A 19,986-nucleotide genomic window follows, 5' to 3' on the forward strand; every position below is an offset into this window, starting at 1 on the left:
GTGGAGGCTGCCTCTGGTGGCTGGGGGGTGAGGGTGGTGGGAGACATGAGTTGGACATGAGTCGGGGCCTGGTGGAGGCTGCCCCTGCACTGCTGGGGGGTGGGGGTGGTGGTAGACATGAGTGGGGGCCTGGTGGAGGCTTCCCCTGCACTGCTGGGGGGTGGGGGTGGTGGGAGACATGAGTGGGGGCCTGGTGGAGGCTGCCCCTGCACTGCTGGGGGGTGGGGGTGGTGGGAGACATGAGTGGGGGCCTGGTGGAGGATGCCCTTGGTGGCTGGGGGGTGGGGGTGGTGGTAGACATGGGTGGGGGCCTGGTGGAGGCTGCCCCTGCACTGCTGGGGGGTGGGGGTGGTGGGAGACATGAGTGGGGGCCTGGTGGAGGCTGCCCCTGGTGGCTGGGGGGTGAGGGTGGTGGGAGACATGAGTTGGACATGAGTGGGGGCCTGGTGGAGGCTGCCCCTGCACTGCTGGGGGGTGGGGGCAATAGGGGACATGAGTGGGGGCCTGGTGGAGGCTGCCCCTGGTGGCTGGGGGGTGGGGGTGGTGGGAGACATGAGTGGGGGCCTGGTAGAGGCTGCCCCTGGTGGCTGGGGGGTGGGGGTGGTGGTAGACATGGGTGGGGGCCTGGTGGAGGCTGCCCCTGGTGGCTGGGGGGTGAGGGTGGTGGGAGACATGAGTTGGACATGAGTGGGGGCCTGGTGGAGGCTGCCCCTGCACTGCTGAGGGGTGGGGGTAATAGGGGACATGAGTGGGGGCCTGGTGGAGGCTGCCCCTGGTGGCTGGGGGGTGGGGGTGCTGGGTGACAGGAGTGGGAGCCTGGTGGAGGGTGCCCCTGACTGCTGGGGGGTAGGGGGTGGTGGGAGACATGAGTGGGGGCCTGGTGGAGGCTCCCCCTGCACTGCTGGGGGGTGGGGGTGGTGGGAGACATGAGTGGGGGCCTGTGGAGGTTGCCCCTGGTGGCTGAGGGGTGGGGGTGGTGGGAGACATGAGTGGGGGCCTGGTGGAGGCTGCCCCTGGTGGCTGGGCGGTGGGGGTGGTGGTAGACATGGGTGGGGGCCTGGTGGAGGCTGCCCCTGCACTGCTGGGGGGTCGGGGTGGTGGGAGACATGAGTGGGGGCCTGGTGGAGGCTGCCTCTGGTGGCTGGGGGGTGAGGGTGGTGGGAGACATGAGTTGGACATGAGTGGGGGCCTGGTGAAGGCTGCCCCTGCACTGCTGGGGGGTGGGGGTGGTGGTAGACATGAGTGGGGGCCTGGGGGAGGCTTCCCCTGCACTGCTGGGGGGTGGGGGTGGTGGGAGACATGAGTGGGGGCCTGGTGGAGGCTGCCCCTGCACTGCTGGGGGGTAGGGGGTGGTGGGAGACATGAGTGGGGGCCTGGTGGAGGCTGCCCCTGGTGGCTGGGGGGTGGGGGTGGTGGTAGACATGAGTGGGGGTCTGGTGGAGGCTGCCCCTGCACTGCTGGGGGGTGGGGGTAATAGGGGACATGAGTGGGGGCCTGGTGGAGGCTGCCCCTGGTGGCTGGGGGGTGGGGATGGTGGTAGACATGGGTGGGGGCCTGGTGGAGGCTGCCCCTGCACTGCTGGGGGGTGGGGGTGGTGGGAGACATGAGTGGGGGCCTGGCGGAGGCTGCCCCTGCACTGCTGGGGGGTGGGGGTAATAGGGGACATGAGTGGGGGCCTGGTGGAGGCTGCCCCTGGTGGCTGGGGGGTGGGGATGGTGGTAGACATGGGTGGGGGCCTGGTGGAGGCTGCCCCTGCACTGCTGGGGGGTGGGGGTGGTGGGAGACATGAGTGAGGGCCTGGTGGAGGCTGCCCCTGAACTGCTGGGGGGTAGGGGTGGTGGGAGACATGAGTGGGGGCCTGGTGGAGGTTGCCCCTGGTGGCTGAGGGGTGGGGGTGGTGGGAGACATGAGTGGGGGCCTGGTGGAGGCTGCCCCTGGTGGCTGGGCGGTGGGGGTGGTGGTAGACATGGGTGGGGGCCTGGTGGAGGCTGCCCCTGCACTGCTGGGGGGTCGGGGTGGTGGGAGACATGAGTGGGGGCCTGGTGGAGGCTGCCTCTGGTGGCTGGGGGGTGAGGGTGGTGGGAGACATGAGTTGGACATGAGTCGGCGCGTGGTGGAGGCTGCCCCTGCACTGCTGGGGGGTGGGGGTGGTGGTAGACATGAGTGGGGGCCTGGTGGAGGCTTCCCCTGCACTGCTGGGGGGTGGGGGTGGTGGGAGACATGAGTCGGGGCCTGGTGGAGGCTGCCCCTGCACTGCTGGGGGGTGGGGGTGGTGGGAGACATGAGTGGGGGCCTGGTGGAGGCTGCCCCTGCACTGCTGGGGGGTGGGGGTAATAGGAGACATGAGTGGGGGCCTGTTGGAGGCTGCCCCTGCACTGCTGGGGGGTGGGGGTGCATGGGGACATGAGTGGGGCCTGGTGGAGGCTGCCCCTGCACTGCTGGGGGGTGGGGGTAATAGGGGACATGAGTGGGGGCCTGGTGGAGGCTGCCCCTGCACTGCTGGGGGGTGTGGGTAATAGGGGACATGAGTGGGGGCCTGGTGGAGGCTGCCCCTGCACTGCTGGGGGGTGGGGGTGGTGGTAGACATGAGTGGGGGCCTTGTGGAGGCTGCCCCTGCACTGCTGGGGGTGGGGGTGGTGGTAGACATGAGTGGGGGCCTGGTGGAGGCTTCCCCTACACTGCTGGGGGGTGGGGGGGTGGGAGACATGAGTGGGGGCCTGGTGGAGGCTGCCCCTGCACTGCTGGGGGGTGGGGGTGGTGGGAGACATGAGTGGGGGCCTGGTGGAGGCTGCCCCTGCACTGCTGGGGGGTGGGGGTGCATGGGGACATGGTTGGGCCTGGTGGAGGCTGCCCCTGCACTGCTGGGGGGTGGGGGTAATAGGGGACATGAGTGGGGGCCTGGTGGAGGCTGCCCCTCGTGGCTGGGGGTGGGGGTGGTGGGAGACATGAGTGGGGGCCTGGTGGAGGCTGCCCCTGCACTGCTGGGGGGTGGGGGTGCATGGGGACATGGTTGGGCCTGGTGGAGGCTGCCCCTGCACTGCTGGGGGGTGGGGGTAATAGGGGACATGAGTGGGGGCCTGGTGGAGGCTGCCCCTGCACTGCTGGGGGGTGTGGGTAATAGGGGACATGAGTGGGGGCCTGGTGGAGGCTGCCCCTTCACTGCTGGGGGGTGGGGGGGTGGTAGACATGAGTGGGGGCCTTGTGGAGGCTGCCCCTGCACTGCTGGGGGGTGGGGGTGGTGGGAGACATGAGTGGGGGCCTGGTGGAGGCTGCCCCTGCACTGCTGGGGGGTGGGGTGGTGGTAGACATGAGTGGGGGCCTGGTGGAGGCTGCCCCTGCACTGCTGGGGGGTGGGGGTGGTGGGAGACATGAGTGGGGGCCTGGCGGAGGCTGCCCCTGCACTGCTGGGGGGTGGGGGTAATAGGGGACATGAGTGGGGGCCTGGTGGAGGCTGCCCCTGCACTGCTGGGGGGTGGGGGTGGTGGGATTGACATGAGTGGGGGCCTGGTGGAGGCTGCCCCTGGTGGCTGGGGAGTGGGGGTGGTGGTAGACATGGGTGGGGGCCTGGTGGAGGCTGCCCCTGGTGGCTGGGGGGTGGGGGTGGTGGTAGACATGAGTGGGGCCTGGTGGAGGCTGCCCCTGCACTGCTGGGGGGTGGGGGTAATAGGGGACATGAGTGGGGGCCTGGTGGAGGCTGCCCCTGCACTGCTGGGGGGTGGGGGTGGTGGGAGACATGAGTGGGGGCCTGGTGGAGGCTGCCCCTGGTGGCTGGGGGGTGGGGGTGGGGGTAGTGGTAGACATGAGTGGGGACCTGGTGGAGGCTGCCCCTGCACTGCTGGGGGGTGGGGGTAATAGGGGACATGAGTGGGGGCCTGGTGGAGGCTGCCCCTGCAAGGCTGGGGGTGGGGGTAATAGGGGACATGAGTGGGGACCTGGTGGAGGCTGCCCCTGCACTGCTGGGGGGTGGGGGTGGTGGGAGACATGAGTGGGGGCCTGGTGGAGGCTGCCCCTGCACTGCTGGGGGGTGGGGGTGGTGGGAGACATGAGTGGAGGTCTGGTGGAGGCTGCCCCTGCACTGCTGGGGGGTGGGGGTGGTGGTAGACATGAGTGGGGGCCTGGTGGAGGCTGCCCCTGCACTGCTGGGGGGTGGGGGTGGTGGGAGACATGAGTGGGGGCCTGGTGGAGGCTGCCGCTGCACTGCTGGGGGGTGGTGGTAGATATGAGTGGGGGCCTGGTGGAGGCTGCCCCTCGTGGCTCGGGGGTGGGGGTGGTGGGAGACATGAGTGGGGGCCTGGTAGAGGATGCCCCTGCACTGCTGGGGGGTGGGGGTGGTGGTAGACATGAGTGGGGGCCTGGTGGAGGCTGCCCCTGCACTGCTGGGGGTGGTGGGAGACATGAGTGGGGGCCTGGTGGAGGCTGCCCCTGCACTGCTGGGGGGTGGGGGGGTGGTAGATATGAGTGGGGGCCTGGTGGAGGCTGCCCCTCGTGGCTCGGGGGTGGAGGTGGTGGGAGACATGAGTGGGGGCCTGGTGGAGGCTATCCCTGGTGGCTGGGGGGTGGGGGTGTTGGTAGACATGGGTGGGGGCCTGGTGGAGGCTGCCCCTGCACTGCTGGGGTGTGGGGGTGGTGGGAGACATGAGTCGGGGCCTGGTGGAGGCTGCCCCTGGTGGCTGGGGGGGAGGGTGGTGGGAGACATGCGTTGGACATGAGTGGGGGCCTGGTGGAGGCTGCCCCTGCACTGCTGGGGGGTGTGGGTAATAGGGGACATGAGTGGGGGCCTGGTGGAGGCTGCCCCTGCACTGCTGGGGGGTGGGGGGGTGGTAGACATGAGTGGGGGCCTTGTGGAGGCTGCCCCTGCACTGCTGGGGGGTGGGGGTGGTGGGAGACATGAGTGGGGGCCTGGTGGAGGCTGCCCCTGCACTGCTGGGGGGTGGGGTGGTGGTAGACATGAGTGGGGGCCTGGTGGAGGCTGCCCCTGCACTGCTGGGGGGTGGGGTGGTGGTAGACATGAGTGGGGGCCTGGTGGAGGCTGCCCCTGCACTGCTGGGGGGTGGGGGTGGTGGGAGACATGAGTGGGGGCCTGGCGGAGGCTGCCCCTGCACTGCTGGGGGGTGGGGGTAATAGGGGACATGAGTGGGGGCCTGGTGGAGGCTGCCCCTGCACTGCTGGGGGGTGGGGGTGGTGGGATTGACATGAGTGGGGGCCTGGTGGAGCATGCCCCTGCACTGCTGGGGGGTGGGGGTGGTGGTAGACATGAGTGGGGGCCTGGTGGAGGCTGCCCCTGGTGGCTGGGGAGTGGGGGTGGTGGTAGACATGGGTGGGGGCCTGGTGGAGGCTGCCCCTGGTGGCTGGGGGGTGGGGGTGGTGGTAGACATGAGTGGGGCCTGGTGGAGGCTGCCCCTGCACTGCTGGGGGGTGGGGGTAATAGGGGACATGAGTGGGGACCTGGTGGAGGCTGCCCCTGCACTGCTGGGGGGTGGGGGTGGTGGGAGACATGAGTGGGGGCCTGGTGGAGGCTGCCCCTGGTGGCTGCAGGGTGGGGGTGGGGGTGGTGGTAGACATGAGTGGGGGCCTGGTGGAGGCTGCCCCTGCACTGCTGGGGGGTGGGGGTAATAGGGGACATGAGTGGGGGCCTGGTGGAGGCTGCCCCTGCAAGGCTGGGGGTGGGGGTAATAGGGGACATGAGTGGGGGCCTGGTGGAGGCTGCCCCTGCACTGCTGGGGGGTGGGGGTGGTGGGATTGACATGAGTGGGGGCCTGGTGGAGCATGCCCCTGCACTGCTGGGGGGTGGGGGTGGTGGTAGACATGAGTGGGGGCCTGGTGGAGGCTGCCCCTGGTGGCTGGGGAGTGGGGGTGGTGGTAGACATGGGTGGGGGCCTGGTGGAGGCTGCCCCTGGTGGCTGGGGGGTGGGGGTGGTGGTAGACATGAGTGGGGCCTGGTGGAGGCTGCCCCTGCACTGCTGGGGGGTGGGGGTAATAGGGGACATGAGTGGGGACCTGGTGGAGGCTGCCCCTGCACTGCTGGGGGGTGGGGGTGGTGGGAGACATGAGTGGGGGCCTGGTGGAGGCTGCCCCTGGTGGCTGCAGGGTGGGGGTGGGGGTGGTGGTAGACATGAGTGGGGGCCTGGTGGAGGCTGCCCCTGCACTGCTGGGGGGTGGGGGTAATAGGGGACATGAGTGGGGGCCTGGTGGAGGCTGCCCCTGCAAGGCTGGGGGTGGGGGTAATAGGGGACATGAGTGGGGACCTGGTGGAGGCTGCCCCTGCACTGCTGGGGGGTGGGGGTGGTGGGAGACATGAGTGGGGGCCTGGTGGAGGCTGCCCCTGCACTGCTGGGGGGTGGGCGTGGTGGGAGACATGAGTGGAGGTCTGGTGGAGGCTGCCCCTGCACTGCTGGGGGTGGGGGTGGTGGTAGACATGAGTGGGGGCCTGGTGGAGGCTGCCCCTGCACTGCTGGGGGGTGGGGGTGGTGGGAGACATGAGTGGGGGCCTGGTGGAGGCTGCCGCTGCACTGCTGGGGGGTGGTGGTAGATATGAGTGGGGGCCTGGTGGAGGCTGCCCCTCGTGGCTCGGGGGTGGGGGTGGTGGGAGACATGAGTGGGGGCCTGGTGGAGGATGCCCCTGCACTGCTGGGGGTGGGGGTGGTGGGAGGCATGAGTGGAGGCTGCCCCTGCACTGCTGGGGGGTGGGGGTGGTGGTAGACATGAGTGGGGGCCTGGTGGAGGCTGCCCCTGCACTGCTGGGGGTGGGGGTGGTGGGAGACATGAGTGGGGGCCTGGTGGAGGCTGCCCCTGCACTGCTGGGGGGTGGGGGGGGTGGTAGATATGAGTGGGGGCCTGGTGGAGGCTGCCCCTCGTGGCTCGGGGGTGGAGGTGGTGGGAGACATGAGTGGGGGCCTGGTGGAGGCTATCCCTGGTGGCTGGGGGGTGGGGGTGTTGGTAGACATGGGTGGGGGCCTGGTGGAGGCTGCCCCTGCACTGCTGGGGTGTGGGGGTGGTGGGAGACATGATTCGGGGCCTGGTGGAGGCTGCCCCTGGTGGCTGGGGGGGAGGGTGGTGGGAGACATGCGTTGGACATGAGTGGGGGCCTGGTGGAGGCTGCCCTTGGTGGCTGGGGGGTGGGGGTGGTGGTAGACATGGGTGGGGGCCTGGTGGAGGCTGCCCCTGCACTGCTGGGGGGTGGGGGTGGTGGGAGACATGAGTGGGGGCCTGGTGGAGGCTGCCCCTGGTGGCTGGGGGGTGAGGGTGGTGGGAGACATGTGTTGAACATGAGTGGGGGCCTGGTGGAGGCTGCCCCTGCACTGCTGGGGGGTGGGGGTAATAGGGGACATGAGTGGGGGCCTGGTGGAGGCTGCCCCTGGTGGCTGGGGGGTGGGGGTGGTGGGAGACATGAGTGGGGGCCTGGTAGAGGCTGCCCCTGGTGGCTGGGGGGTGGGGGTGGTGGTAGACATGGGTGGGGGCCTGGTGGAGGCTGCCCCTGCACTGCTGGCGGGTGGGGGTGGTGGGAGACATGAGTGGGGGCCTGGTGGAGGCTGCCCCTGGTGGCTGGGGGGTAAGGGTGGTGGGAGACATGAGTTGGACATGAGTGGGGGCCTGGTGGAGGCTGCCCCTGCACTGCTGGGGGGTGGGGGTAATAGGGGACATGAGTGGGGGCCTGGTGGAGGCTGCCTCTGGTGGCTGGGGGGTGGGGGTGGTGGGAGACATGAGTGGGGGCCTGGTGGAGGCTGCCCCTGGTGGCTGGGGGGTGGGGGTAGACATGAGTGGGGGTCTGGTGGAGGCTGCCCCTGCACTGCTGGGGGGTGGGGGTAATAGGGGACATGAGTGGGGGCCTGGTGGAGGCTGCCCCTTGTGGCTGCGGGGTGGGGATGGTGGTAGACATGGGTGGGGGCCTGGTGGAGGCTGCCCCTGCACTGCTGGGGGGTGGGGGTGGTGGGAGACATGAGTGGGGGCCTGGCAGAGGCTGCCCCTGCACTGCTGGGGGGTGGGGGTGGTGGGAGACATGAGTGGGGGCCTGGTGGAGGTTGCCCCTGGTGGCTGAGGGGTGGGGGTGGTGGGAGACATGAGTGGGGGCCTGGTGGAGGCTGCCCCTGGTGGCTGGGCGGTGGGGGTGGTGGTAGAAATGGGTGGGGGCCTGGTGGAGGCTGCCCCTGCACTGCTGGGTGGTCGGGGCGGTGGGAGACATGAGTGGGGGCCTGGTGGAGGCTGCCTCTGGTGGCTGGGGGGTGAGGGTGGTGGGAGATATGAGTTGGACATGAGTGGGGGCCTGGTGGAGGCTGCCCCTGCACTGCTGGGGGGTGGGGGTGGTGGTAGACATGAGTGGGGGCCTGGTGGAGGCTGCCCCTGGTGGCTGGGGGGTGAGGGTGGTGGGAGACATGCGTTGGACATGAGTGTGGGCCTGGTGGAGGCTGCCCTTGGTGGCTGGGGGGTGGGGGTGGTGGTAGACATGGGTGGGGGCCTGGTGGAGGCTGCCCCTGCACTGCTGGGGGGTGGGGGTGGTGGGAGACATGAGTGGGGGCCTGGTGGAGGCTGCCCCTGGTGGCTGGGGGGTGAGGGTGGTGGGAGACATGAGTTGGACATGAGTGGGGGCCTGGTGGAGGCTGCCCCTGGTGGCTGGGGGGTGGGGGTGGTGGGAGACATGAGTGGGGGCCTGGTAGAGGCTGCCCCTGGTGGCTGGGGGGTGGGGGTGGTGGTAGACATGGACATGGGTGGGGGCCTGGTGGAGGCTGCCCCTGCACTGCTGGGGGGTGGGGGTGGTGGGAGACATGAGTGGGGGCCTGGCGGGGGCTGCCCCTGGTGGCTGGGGGGTGAGGGTGGTGGGAGACATGAGTTGGACATGAGTGGGGGCCTGGTGGAGGCTGCCCCTGCACTGCTGAGGGGTGGGGGTAATAGGGGACATGAGTGGGGGCCTGGTGGAGGCTGCCCCTGGTGGCTGGGGGGTGGGGGTGCTGGGAGACAGGAGTGGGAGCCTGGTGGAGGCTGCCCCTGGTGGCTGGGGGTGGGGTGGTGGTAGACATGAGTGGGGGTCTGGTGGAGGCTACCCCTGCACTGCTGGGGGGTGGGGGTAATAGGGGACATGAGTGGGGGCCTGGTGGAGGCTGCCCCTGGTGGCTGGGGGATGGGGATGGTGGTAGACATGGGTGGGGGCCTGGTGGAGGCTGCCCCTGCACTGCTGGGGGGTGGGGTGGTGGGAGACATGAGTGGGGGCCTGGCGGAGGCTGCCCCTGCACTGCTGGGGGGTGGGGGTAATAGGGGACATGAGTGGGGGCCTGGTGGAGGCTGCCCCTGCACTGCTGAGGGGTGGGGGTGGTGGGAGACATGAGTGGGGGCCTGTGGAGGTTGCCCCTGGTGGCTGAGGGGTGGGGGTGGTGGGAGACATGAGTGGGGGCCTGGTGGAGGCTGCCCCTGGTGGCTGGGCGGTGGGGGTGGTGGTAGACATGGGTGGGGGCCTGGTGGAGGCTGCCCCTGCACTGCTGGGCGGTCGGGGTGGTGGGAGACATGAGTGGGGGCCTGGTGGAGGCTGCCTCTGGTGGCTGGGGGGTGAGGGTGGTGGGAGACATGAGTTGGACATGAGTGGGGGCCTAGTGGAGGCTGCCCCTGCACTGCTGGGGGGTGGGGGTGGTGGTAGACATGAGTGGGGGCCTGGTGGAGGCTTCCCCTGCACTGCTGGGGGGTGGGGGTGGTGGGAGACATGAGTGGGGGCCTGGTGGAGGCTGCCCCTGCACTGCTGGGGGGTAGGGGTGGTGGGAGACATGAGTGGGGGCCTGGTGGAGGCTGCCCCTGCACTGCTGGGGGGTGGGGGTGGTGGGAGACATGAGTGGGGGCCTGGTGGAGGCTGCCCCTGGTGGCTGGGGGGTAGGGTGGTGGTAGACATGAGTGGGGGTCTGGTGGAGGCTGCCCCTGCACTGCTGGGGGGTGGGGGTAATAGGGGACATGAGTGGGGGCCTGGTGGAGGCTGCCCCTGGTGGCTGGCGGGTGGGGATGGTGGTAGACATGGGTGGGGGCCTGGTGGAGGCTGCCCCTGCACTGCTGGGGGGTGGGGGTGGTGGGAGACATGAGTGGGGGCCTGGCGGAGGCTGCCCCTGCACTGCTGGGGGGTGGGGGTAATAGGGGACATGAGTGGGGGCCTGGTGGAGGCTGCCCCTGCACTGCTGGGGGGTGGGGGTGGTGGGAGACATGAGTGGGGGCCTGGTGGAGGCTGCCCCTGCACTGCTGGGGGGGTAGGGGTGGTGGGAGACATGAGTGGGGGCCTGGTGGAGGTTGCCCCTGGTGGCTGAGGGGTGGGGGTGGTGTGAGACATGAGTGGGGGCCTGGTGGAGGCTGCCCCTGGTGGCTGGGCGGTGGGGGTGGTGGTAGACATGGGTCGGGGCCTGGTGGAGGCTGCCCCTGCACTGCTGGGGGGTCGGGGTGGTGGGAGACATGAGTGGGGGCCTGGTGGAGGCTGCCCCTGGTGGCTGGGCGGTGGGGGTGGTGGTAGACATGGGTGGGGGCCTGGTGGAGGCTGCCCCTGCACTGCTGGGGGGTCGGGGTGGTGGGAGACATGAGTGGGGGCCTGGTGGAGGCTGCCTCTGGTGGCTGGGGGGTGAGGGTGGTGGGAGACATGAGTTGGACATGAGTCGGGGCCTGGTGGAGGCTGCCCCTGCACTGCTGGGGGGTGGGGGTGGTGGTAGACATGAGTGGGGGCCTGGTGGAGGCTTCCCCTGCACTGCTGGGGGGTGGGGGTGGTGGGAGACATGAGTGGGGGCCTGGTGGAGGCTGCCCCTGCACTGCTCGGGGGTGGGGGTGGTGGGAGACATGAGTGGGGGCCTGGTGGAGGCTGCCCCTGCACTGCTGGGGGGCGGGGGTAATAGGAGACATGAGTGGGGGCCTGGTGGAGGCTGCCCCTCGTGGCTGGGGGTGGGGGTGGTGGGAGAAATGAGTGGGGGCCTGGTGGAGGCTGCCCCTGCACTGCTGGGGTGTGGGGGTGCATGGGGACATGAGTGGGGCCTGGTGGAGGCTGCCCCTGCACTGCTGAGGGGTGGGGGTAATAGGGGACATGAGTGGGGGCCTGGTGGAGGCTGCCCCTGGTGGCTGGAGGGTGGGGGTGCTGGGAGACAGGAGTGGGAGCCTGGTGGAGGCTGCCCCTGGTGGCTGGGGGTGGGGTGGTGGTAGACATGAGTGGGGGTCTGGTGGAGGCTACCCCTGCACTGCTGGGGGGTGGGGGTAATAGGGGACATGAGTGGGGGCCTGGTGGAGGCTGCCCCTGGTGGCTGGGGGATGGGGATGGTGGTAGACATGGGTGGGGGCCTGGTGGAGGCTGCCCCTGCACTGCTGGGGGGTGGGGTGGTGGGAGACATGAGTGGGGGCCTGGCGGAGGCTGCCCCTGCACTGCTGGGGGGTGGGGGTAATAGGGGACATGAGTGGGGGCCTGGTGGAGGCTGCCCCTGCACTGCTGAGGGGTGGGGGTGGTGGGAGACATGAGTGGGGGCCTGTGGAGGTTGCCCCTGGTGGCTGAGGGGTGGGGGTGGTGGGAGACATGAGTGGGGGCCTGGTGGAGGCTGCCCCTGGTGGCTGGGCGGTGGGGGTGGTGGTAGACATGGGTGGGGGCCTGGTGGAGGCTGCCCCTGCACTGCTGGGGGGTCGGGGTGGTGGGAGACATGAGTGGGGGCCTGGTGGAGGCTGCCTCTGGTGGCTGGGGGGTGAGGGTGGTGGGAGACATGAGTTGGACATGAGTGGGGGCCTAGTGGAGGCTGCCCCTGCACTGCTGGGGGGTGGGGGTGGTGGTAGACATGAGTGGGGGCCTGGTGGAGGCTTCCCCTGCACTGCTGGGGGGTGGGGGTGGTGGGAGACATGAGTGGGGGCCTGGTGGAGGCTGCCCCTGCACTGCTGGGGGGTAGGGGTGGTGGGAGACATGAGTGGGGGCCTGGTGGAGGCTGCTCCTGCACTGCTGGGGGGTGGGGGTGGTGGGAGACATGAGTGGGGGCCTGGTGGAGGCTGCCCCTGGTGGCTGGGGGGTGGGGGTGGTGGTAGACATGAGTGGGGGTCTGGTGGAGGCTGCCCCTGCACTGCTGGGGGGTGGGGGTAATAGGGGACATGAGTGGGGGCCTGGTGGAGGCTGCCCCTGGTGGCTGGGGGGTGGGGATGGTGGTAGACATGGGTGGGGGCCTGGTGGAGGCTGCCCCTGCACTGCTGGGGGGTGGGGGTGGTGGGAGACATGAGTGGGGGCCTGGCGGAGGCTGCCCCTGCACTGCTGGGGGGTGGGGGTAATAGGGGACATGAGTGGGGGCCTGGTGGAGGCTGCCCCTGCACTGCTGGGGGGTGGGGGTGGTGGGAGACATGAGTGGGGGCCTGGTGGAGGCTGCCCCTGCAGTGCTGGGGGGTAGGGGTGGTGGGAGACATGAGTGGGGGCCTGGTGGAGGTTGCCCCTGGTGGCTGAGGGGTGGGGGTGGTGTGAGACATGAGTGGGGGCCTGGTGGAGGCTGCCCCTGGTGGCTGGGCGGTGGGGGTGGTGGTAGACATGGGTGGGGGCCTGGTGGAGGCTGCCCCTGCACTGCTGGGGGGTCGGGGTGGTGGGAGACATGAGTGGGGGCCTGGTGGAGGCTGCCTCTGGTGGCTGGGGGGTGAGGGTGGTGGGAGACATGAGTTGGACATGAGTCGGGGCCTGGTGGAGGCTGCCCCTGCACTGCTGGGGGGTGGGGGTGGTGGTAGACATGAGTGGGGGCCTGGTGGAGGCTTCCCCTGCACTGCTGGGGGGTGGGGGTGGTGGGAGACATGAGTGGGGGCCTGGTGGAGGCTGCCCCTGCACTGCTCGGGGGTGGGGGTGGTGAGAGACATGAGTGGGGGCCTGGTGGAGGCTGCCCCTGCACTGCTGGGGGGTGGGGGTAATAGGAGACATGAGTGGGGGCCTGGTGGAGGCTGCCCCTCGTGGCTGGGGGTGGGGGTGGTGGGAGAAATGAGTGGGGGCCTGGTGGAGGCTGCCCCTGCACTGCTGGGGTGTGGGGGTGCATGGGGACATGAGTGGGGCCTGGTGGAGGCTGCCCCTGCACTGCTGGGGGGTGGGGGTAATAGGGGACATGAGTGGGGGCCTGGTGGAGGCTGCCCCTGCACTGCTGGGAGGTGTGGGTAATAGGGGACATGAGTGGGGGCCTGGTGGAGGCTGCCCCTGCACTGCTGGGGGTGGGGGCGGTGGTAGACATGAGTGGGGGCCTTGTGGAGGCTGCCCCTGCACTGCTGGGGGTGGGGGTGGTGGTAGACATGAGTGGGGGCCTGGTGGAGGCTTCCCCTGCACTGCTGGGGGGTGGGGGTGGTGGGAGACATGAGTGGGGGCCTGGTGGAGGCTGCCCCTGCACTGCTGGGGGGTGGGGGTGGTGGGAGACATGAGTGGGGGCCTGGTGGAGGCAGCCCCTGCACTGCTGGGGGGTGGGGGTAATAGGAGACATGAGTGGGGGCCTGGTGGAGGCTGCCCCTCGTGGCTGGGGGTGGGGGTGGTGGGAGACATGAGTGGGGGCCTGGTGGAGGCTGCCCCTGCACTGCTGGGGGGTGGGGGTGCATGGGGACATGAGTGGGGCCTGGTGGAGGCTGCCCCTGCACTGCTGGGGGGTGGGGGTAATAGGGGACATGAGTGGGGGCCTGGTGGAGGCTGCCCCTGCACTGCTGGGGGGTGTGGGTAATAGGGGACATGAGTGGGGGCCTGGTGGAGGCTGCCCCTGCACTGCTGGGGGGTGGGGGTGGTGGTAGACATGAGTGGGGGCCTGGTGGAGGCTGCCCCTGCACTGCTGGGGGTGGGGGTGGTGGGAGACATGAGTGGGGGCCTGGTGGACATGCCCCTGCACTGCTGGGGGGTGGGGGTGGTGGTAGACATGAGTGGGGGCCTGGTGGAGGCTGCCCCTGGTGGCTGGGGAGTGGGGGTGGTGGGAGACATGAGTGGGGTGCTGGTGGAGGCTGCCCCTGGTGGCTGGGGGGTGGGGGTGGTGGTAGACATGGGTGGGGGCCTGGTGGAGGCTGCCCCTGGTGGCTGGGGGGTGGGGGTGGTGGTAGACATGAGTGGGGCCTGGTGGAGGCTGCCCCTGCACTGCTGGGGGGTGGGGATAATAGGGGACATGAGTGGGGGCCTGGTGGAGGCTGCCCCTGCACTGCTGGGGGGTGGGGGTGGTGGGAGACATGAGTGGGGGCCTGGTGGAGGCTGCCCCTGGTGGCTGGGGGGTGGGGGTGGTGGTAGACATGAGTGAGGGCCTGGTGGAGGCTGCCCCTGCACTGCTGGGGGTGGGGGTAATAGGGGACATGAGTGGGGACCTGGTGGAGGCTGCCCCTGCACTGCTGGGGGGTGGGGGTGGTGGGAGACATGAGTGGGGGCCTGGTGGAGGCTGCCCCTCCACTGCTGGGGGTGGGGGTGGTGGGAGACATGAGTGGAGGTCTGGTGGAGGCTGCCCCTGCACTGCTGGGGGGTGGGGGTGGTGGTAGACATGAGTGGGGGCCTGGTGGAGGCTGCCCCTGCACTGCTGGGGGGTGGGGGTGGTGGGAGACATGAGTGGGGGCCTGGTGGAGGCTGCCCCTGCACTGCTGGGGGGTGGTGGTAGATATGAGTGGGGGCCTGGTGGAGGCTGCCCCTCGTGGCTCGGGGGTGGGGGTGGTGGGAGACATGAGTGGGGGCCTGGTGGAGGCTGCCCCTGCACTGCTGGGGGGTGGGGGTGGTGGTAGACATGAGTGGGGGCCTGGTGGAGGCTGCCCCTGCACTGCTGGGGGTGGGGGTGGTGGGAGGCATGAGTGGGGGTCTGGTGGAGGCTGCCCCTGCAATGCTGGGGGGTGGGGGTGGTGGTAGACATGAGTGGGGGCCTGGTGGAGGCTGCCCCTGCACTGCTGGGGGTGGGGGTGGTGGGAGACATGAGTGGGGGCCTGGTGGAGGCTGCCCCTGCACTGCTGGGGGGTGGGGGTGGTGGTAGATATGAGTGGGGGCCTCGTGGAGGCTGCCCCTCGTGCCTCGGGGGTGGAGGTGGTGGGAAACATGAGTGGGGGCCTGGTGGAGGCTGCCCCTGGTGGCTGGGGGGTGGGGGTGTTGGTAGACATGGGTGGGGGCCTGGTGGAGGCTGCCCCTGCACTGCTGGGGTGTGGCGGTGGTGGGAGACATGAGTCGGGGCCTGGTGGAGGCTGCCCCTGGTGGCTGGGGGGTGAGGGTGGTGGGAGACATGCGTTGGACATGAGTGGGGGCCTGGTGGAGGCTGCCCTTGGTGGCTGGGGGGTGGGGGTGGTGGTAGACATGGGTGGGGGCCTGGTGGAGGCTGCCCCTGCACTGCTGGGGGGTGGGGGTGGTGGGAGACATGAGTGGGGGCCTGGTGGAGGCTGCCCCTGGTGGCTGGGGGGTGAGGGTGGTGGGAGACATGAGTTGGACATGAGTGGGGGCCTGGTGGAGGCTGCCCCTGCACTGCTGGGGGGTGGGGGTAATAGGGGACATGAGTGGGGGCCTGGTGGAGGCTGCCCCTGGTGGCTGGGGGTGGTGGGAGACATGAGTGGGGGCCTGGTAGAGGCTGCCCCTGGTGGCTGGGGGGTGGGGGTGGTGGTAGACATGGGTGGGGGACTGGTGGAGGCTGCCCCTGCACTGCTGGGGGGTGGGGGTGGTGGGAGACATGAGTGGGGGCCTGGTGGAGGCTGCCCCTGGTGGCTGGGGGGTAAGGGTGGTGGGAGACATGAGTTGGACATGAGTGGGGGCCTGGTGGAGGCTGCCCCTGCACTGCTGGGGGGTGGGGGTAATAGGGGACATGAGTGGGGGCCTGGTGGAGGCTGCCTCTGGTTACTGGGGGGTGGGGGTGCTGGGAGACATGAGTGGGGGCCTGGTGGAGGCTGCCCCTGGTGGCTGGGGGGTGGGGGTGGTGGTAGACATGAGTGGGGTTCTGGTGGAGGCTGCCCCTGCACTGCTGGGGGGTGGGGGTAATAGGGGATATGAGTGGGGGCCTGGTGGAGGCTGCCCCTGGTGGCTGGGGGGTGGGGATGGTGGTAGACATGGGTGGGGGCCTGGTGGAGGCTGCCCCTGCACTGCTGGGGGGTGGGGGTGGTGGGAGACATGAGTGGGGGCCTGGCAGAGGCTACCCCTGCACTGCTGGGGGGTGGGGGTAATAGGGGACATGAGTGGGGGCCTGGTGGAGGCTGCCCCTGCACTGCTGGGGGGTGGGGGTGGTGGGAGACATGAGTGGGGGCCTGGTGGAGGTTGCCCCTGGTGGCTGAGGGGTGGGGGTGGTGGGAGACATGAGTGGGGGCCTGGTGGAGGCTGCCCCTGGTAGCTGGGCGGTGGGGGTGGTGGTAGACATGGGTGGGGGCCTGGTGCAGGCTGCCCCTGCACTGCTGGGGGGTGGGGGTGGTGGGAGACATGAGTGGGGGCCTGGTGGAGGCTGCCTCTGGTGGCTGGGGGGTGAGGGTGGTGGGAGATATGAGTGGGGCCTGGTGGAGGCTGCCCCTGCACTGCTGGGAGGTGGGGGTAATAGGAGACATGAGTGGGGGCCTGGTGGAGGCTGCCCCTCGTGGCTGGGGGTGGGGGTGGTGGGAGACATGAGTGGGGGCCTGGTGGAGGCTGCCCCTGCACTGCTGGGGGTGGGGGTGCATGGGGACATGAGTGGGGCCTGGTGGAGGCTGCCCCTGCACTGCTGGGGGGTGGGGGTAATAGGAGACATGAGTGGGGGCCTGGTGGAGGCTGCCCCTGCACTGCTGGGGGGTGTGGGTAATAGGGGACATGAGTGGGGGCCTGGTGGAGGCTGCCCTGCACTGCTGGGGGGTGGGGGTGGTGGTAGACATGAGTGGGGGCCTTGTGGAGGCTGCCCCTGCACTGCTGGGGGGTGGTGGGAGACATGAGTGGGGGCCTGGTGGAGGCTGCCCCTGCACTGCTGGGGGGTGGGGTGGTGGGAGATATGAGTGGGGGCCTGGTGGAGGCTGCCCCTGCACTGCTGGGGGGTGGGGGTGGTGGGAGACATGAGTGGGGGCCTGGTGGAGCATGCCCCTGCACTGCTGGGGGGTGGGGGTGGTGGTAGACATGAGTGGGGGCCTGGTGGAGGCTGCCCCTGGTGGCTGGGGAGTGGGGGTGGTGGGAGACATGAGTGGGGTGCTGGTGGAGGCTGCCCCTGGTGGCTGGGGGGTGGGGGTGGTGGTAGACATGGGTGGGGGCCTGGTGGAGGCTGCCCCTGGTGGCTGGGGGGTGGGGGTGGTGGTAGACATGAGTGGGGGCCTGGTGGAGGCCTGCCCTGCACTGCTGGGGGTAATAGGGGACATGAGTGGGGGCCTGGTGGAGGCTGCCCCTGCACTGCTGGGGGGTGGGGGTGGTGGGAGACATGAGTGGGGGCCTGGTGGAGGCTGCCCCTGGTGGCTGGGAGTGGGGGTGGGGGTGGTGGTAGACATGAGTGGGGGCCTGGTGGAGGCTGCCCCTGCACTGCTGGGGGGTGGGGGTAATAGGGGACATGAGTGGGGGCCTGGTGGAGGCTGCCCCTGCACTGCTGGGGCGTGGGGGTAATAGGGGACATGAGTGGGGACCTCGTGGAGGCTGCCCCTGCACTGCTGGGGGGTGGGGGGGTGGGAGACATGAGTGGGGGCCTGGTGGAGGCTGCCCCTGCACTGCTCGGGGGTGGGGGGTGGTGGGAGACATGAGTGGAGGTCTGGTGGAGGCTGCCCCTGCACTGCTGGGGGGTGGGGGTGGTGGTAGACATGAGTGGGGCCTGGTGGAGGCTGCCCCTGCACTGCTGGGGGGTGGGGGTGGTGGTAGATATGAGTGGGGGGCCTGGTGGAGGCTGCCCCTCGTGGCTCGGGGGTGGGAGACATGAGTGGGGGCCTGGTGGAGGCTGCCCCTGGTGGCTGGGGGGTGGGGGTGGTGGTAGACATGGGTGGGGGCCTGGTGGAGGCTGCCCCTGCACTGTTGGGGTGTGGGGGTGGTGGGAGACATGAGTGGGGGCCTGGTGGAGGCTGCCCCTGGTGGCTGGGGGGTGAGGGTGGTGGGAGACATGAGTTGGACATGAGTGGGGGCCTGGTGGAGGCTGCCCCTGGTGGCTGGGGGGTGGGGGTGGTGGTAGACATGGGTGGGGGCCTGGTGGAGGCTGCCCCTGCACTGCTGGGGGGTGGGGGTGGTGGGAGACATGAGTGGGGGCCTGGTGGAGGCTGCCCCTGGTGGCTGGGGGGTGAGGGTGGTGGGAGACATGAGGTGGACATGAGTGGGGGCCTGGTGGAGGCTGCCCCTGCACTGCTTGGGGGTGGGGGTAATAGGGGACATGAGTGGGGGCCTGGTGGAGGCTGCCCCTGGTGGCTGGGGGGTGGGGGTGGTGGGAGACATGAGTGGGGGCCTGGTAGAGGCTGCCCCTGGTGGCTGGGGGGTGGGGGTGGTGGTAGACATGGGTGGGGGCCTGGTGGAGGCTGCCCCTGCACTGCTGGGGTGTGGGGTGGTGGGAGACATGAGTGGGGGCCTGGTGGAGGCTGCCCCTGGTGGCTGGGGGGTGAGGGTGGTGGGAGAGACATGAGTTGGACATGAGTGGGGGCCTGGTGGAGGCTGCCCCTGCACTGCTGGGGGGTGGGGGTAATAGGGGACATGAGTGGGGGCCTGGTGGAGGCTTCCCCTGGTGGCTGGGGGGTGGGGGTGCTGGGAGACAGGAGTGGGAGCCTGGTGGAGGGTGCCCCTGACTGCTGGGGGTAGGGGGTGATGGGAGACATGAGTGGGGGCCTGGTGGAGGCTGCCCCTGCACTGCTGGGGGGTGGGGGTGGTGGGAGACATGAGTGGGGGCCTGGTGGAGGCTGCCCCTGGTGGCTGGGGGTGGGGGTGGTGGTAGACATGAGTGGGGGCCTGGTGGAGGCTGCCCCTGCACTGCTGGGGGGTGGGGGTAATAGGTGACATGAGTGGGGGCCTGTGGAGGCTGCCCCTGGTGGCTGGGGGGTGGGGGTGGTGGTAGACATGGGTGGGGGCCTGGTGGAGGCTGCCCCTGCACTGCTGGGGGGTGGGGGTGGTGGGAGACATGAGTGGGGGCCTGGCGGAGGCTGCCCCTGCACTGCTGGGGGTTTGGGGTAATAGGGGACATGAGTGGGGGCCTGGTGGAGGCTGCCCCTGCACTGCTGGGGGGTAGGAGTGGTGGGAGACATGAGTGGGGGCCTGGTGGAGGCTGCCCCTGGTGGCTGGGGGGTGGGGGTGGTGGGAGACATGTGTTGGTGATCAGTAGTGCAAGGTGACATGTGGGTTGGCTGGTGGGCATGGCCATGGTGGATGGGTTGCCTGTGGGACATGAGCAGGGGTGCAGGGTAGTACCCTGTGGTGTGGGCTGCCTGCAGGGGCCGTGGAGGGTGTAGAGGGAACACCTGGGGGGACCCACATGGCCAAATTACGTGTAGCATTCCCTGGCACCACTGAAATACATGTACCCTGCAGAAATCGAGTGTGAATCTTCCGCGCACATCGGAATACACGTACCCAGGCCAATCGCGTGTGGAACTTCACGCGCACCCCGAAGTACACGTACCCAGGCCAATCGCGTGTGGAACTTCCCGCGCACCCCCACCTACCCAGGCCAATCACGTGTGGAACTTCCAGCGCAGCCCGTAGTACACGTACCCCGGCCAATCGCGTGTGGAACTTCCCACGCACCCCCACCTACCCAGGCCAATCGCATGTGGAACTTCCCGCGCACCCCGTAGTACACGTACCCAGGCTAATCGCGTGTGGAACTTCCCGCGCACCCAGGAACACGCGCACCCGCTATTTTTCACACAGCGGGTGTCCGTGTTTGTCTGTGCCCCTTTGCACCTCATTTGTCCTAGAGGGCCACTGTATGGGCCATTCATCATGGCTGTATATGGGTGCTTTTTGTTAGCGCACATTTTGGCAAACATTTTTTTCAGTCGCAGGGGCGCTACCGCCTGCTTTCTTATGGCGTACTTGTTTGGCCCTGTGCGCGTCTTTGACCGTGCGCTGGTTTGCCCTATTCGATTCCATGAATACGGGTTGTAGGCGAGCGTGTGGGCGTTCCGCGCACTTGCCTCCTGTGCTTCCCCCGTGACGCCCAT

The sequence above is a fragment of the Ambystoma mexicanum genome, chromosome 2p (assembly GCF_040938575.1).
Source record: "Ambystoma mexicanum isolate Mex_15411 chromosome 2p, UKY_AmexF1_1, whole genome shotgun sequence".
In the NCBI taxonomy this organism is placed as follows: Eukaryota; Metazoa; Chordata; class Amphibia; order Caudata; family Ambystomatidae; genus Ambystoma; species Ambystoma mexicanum.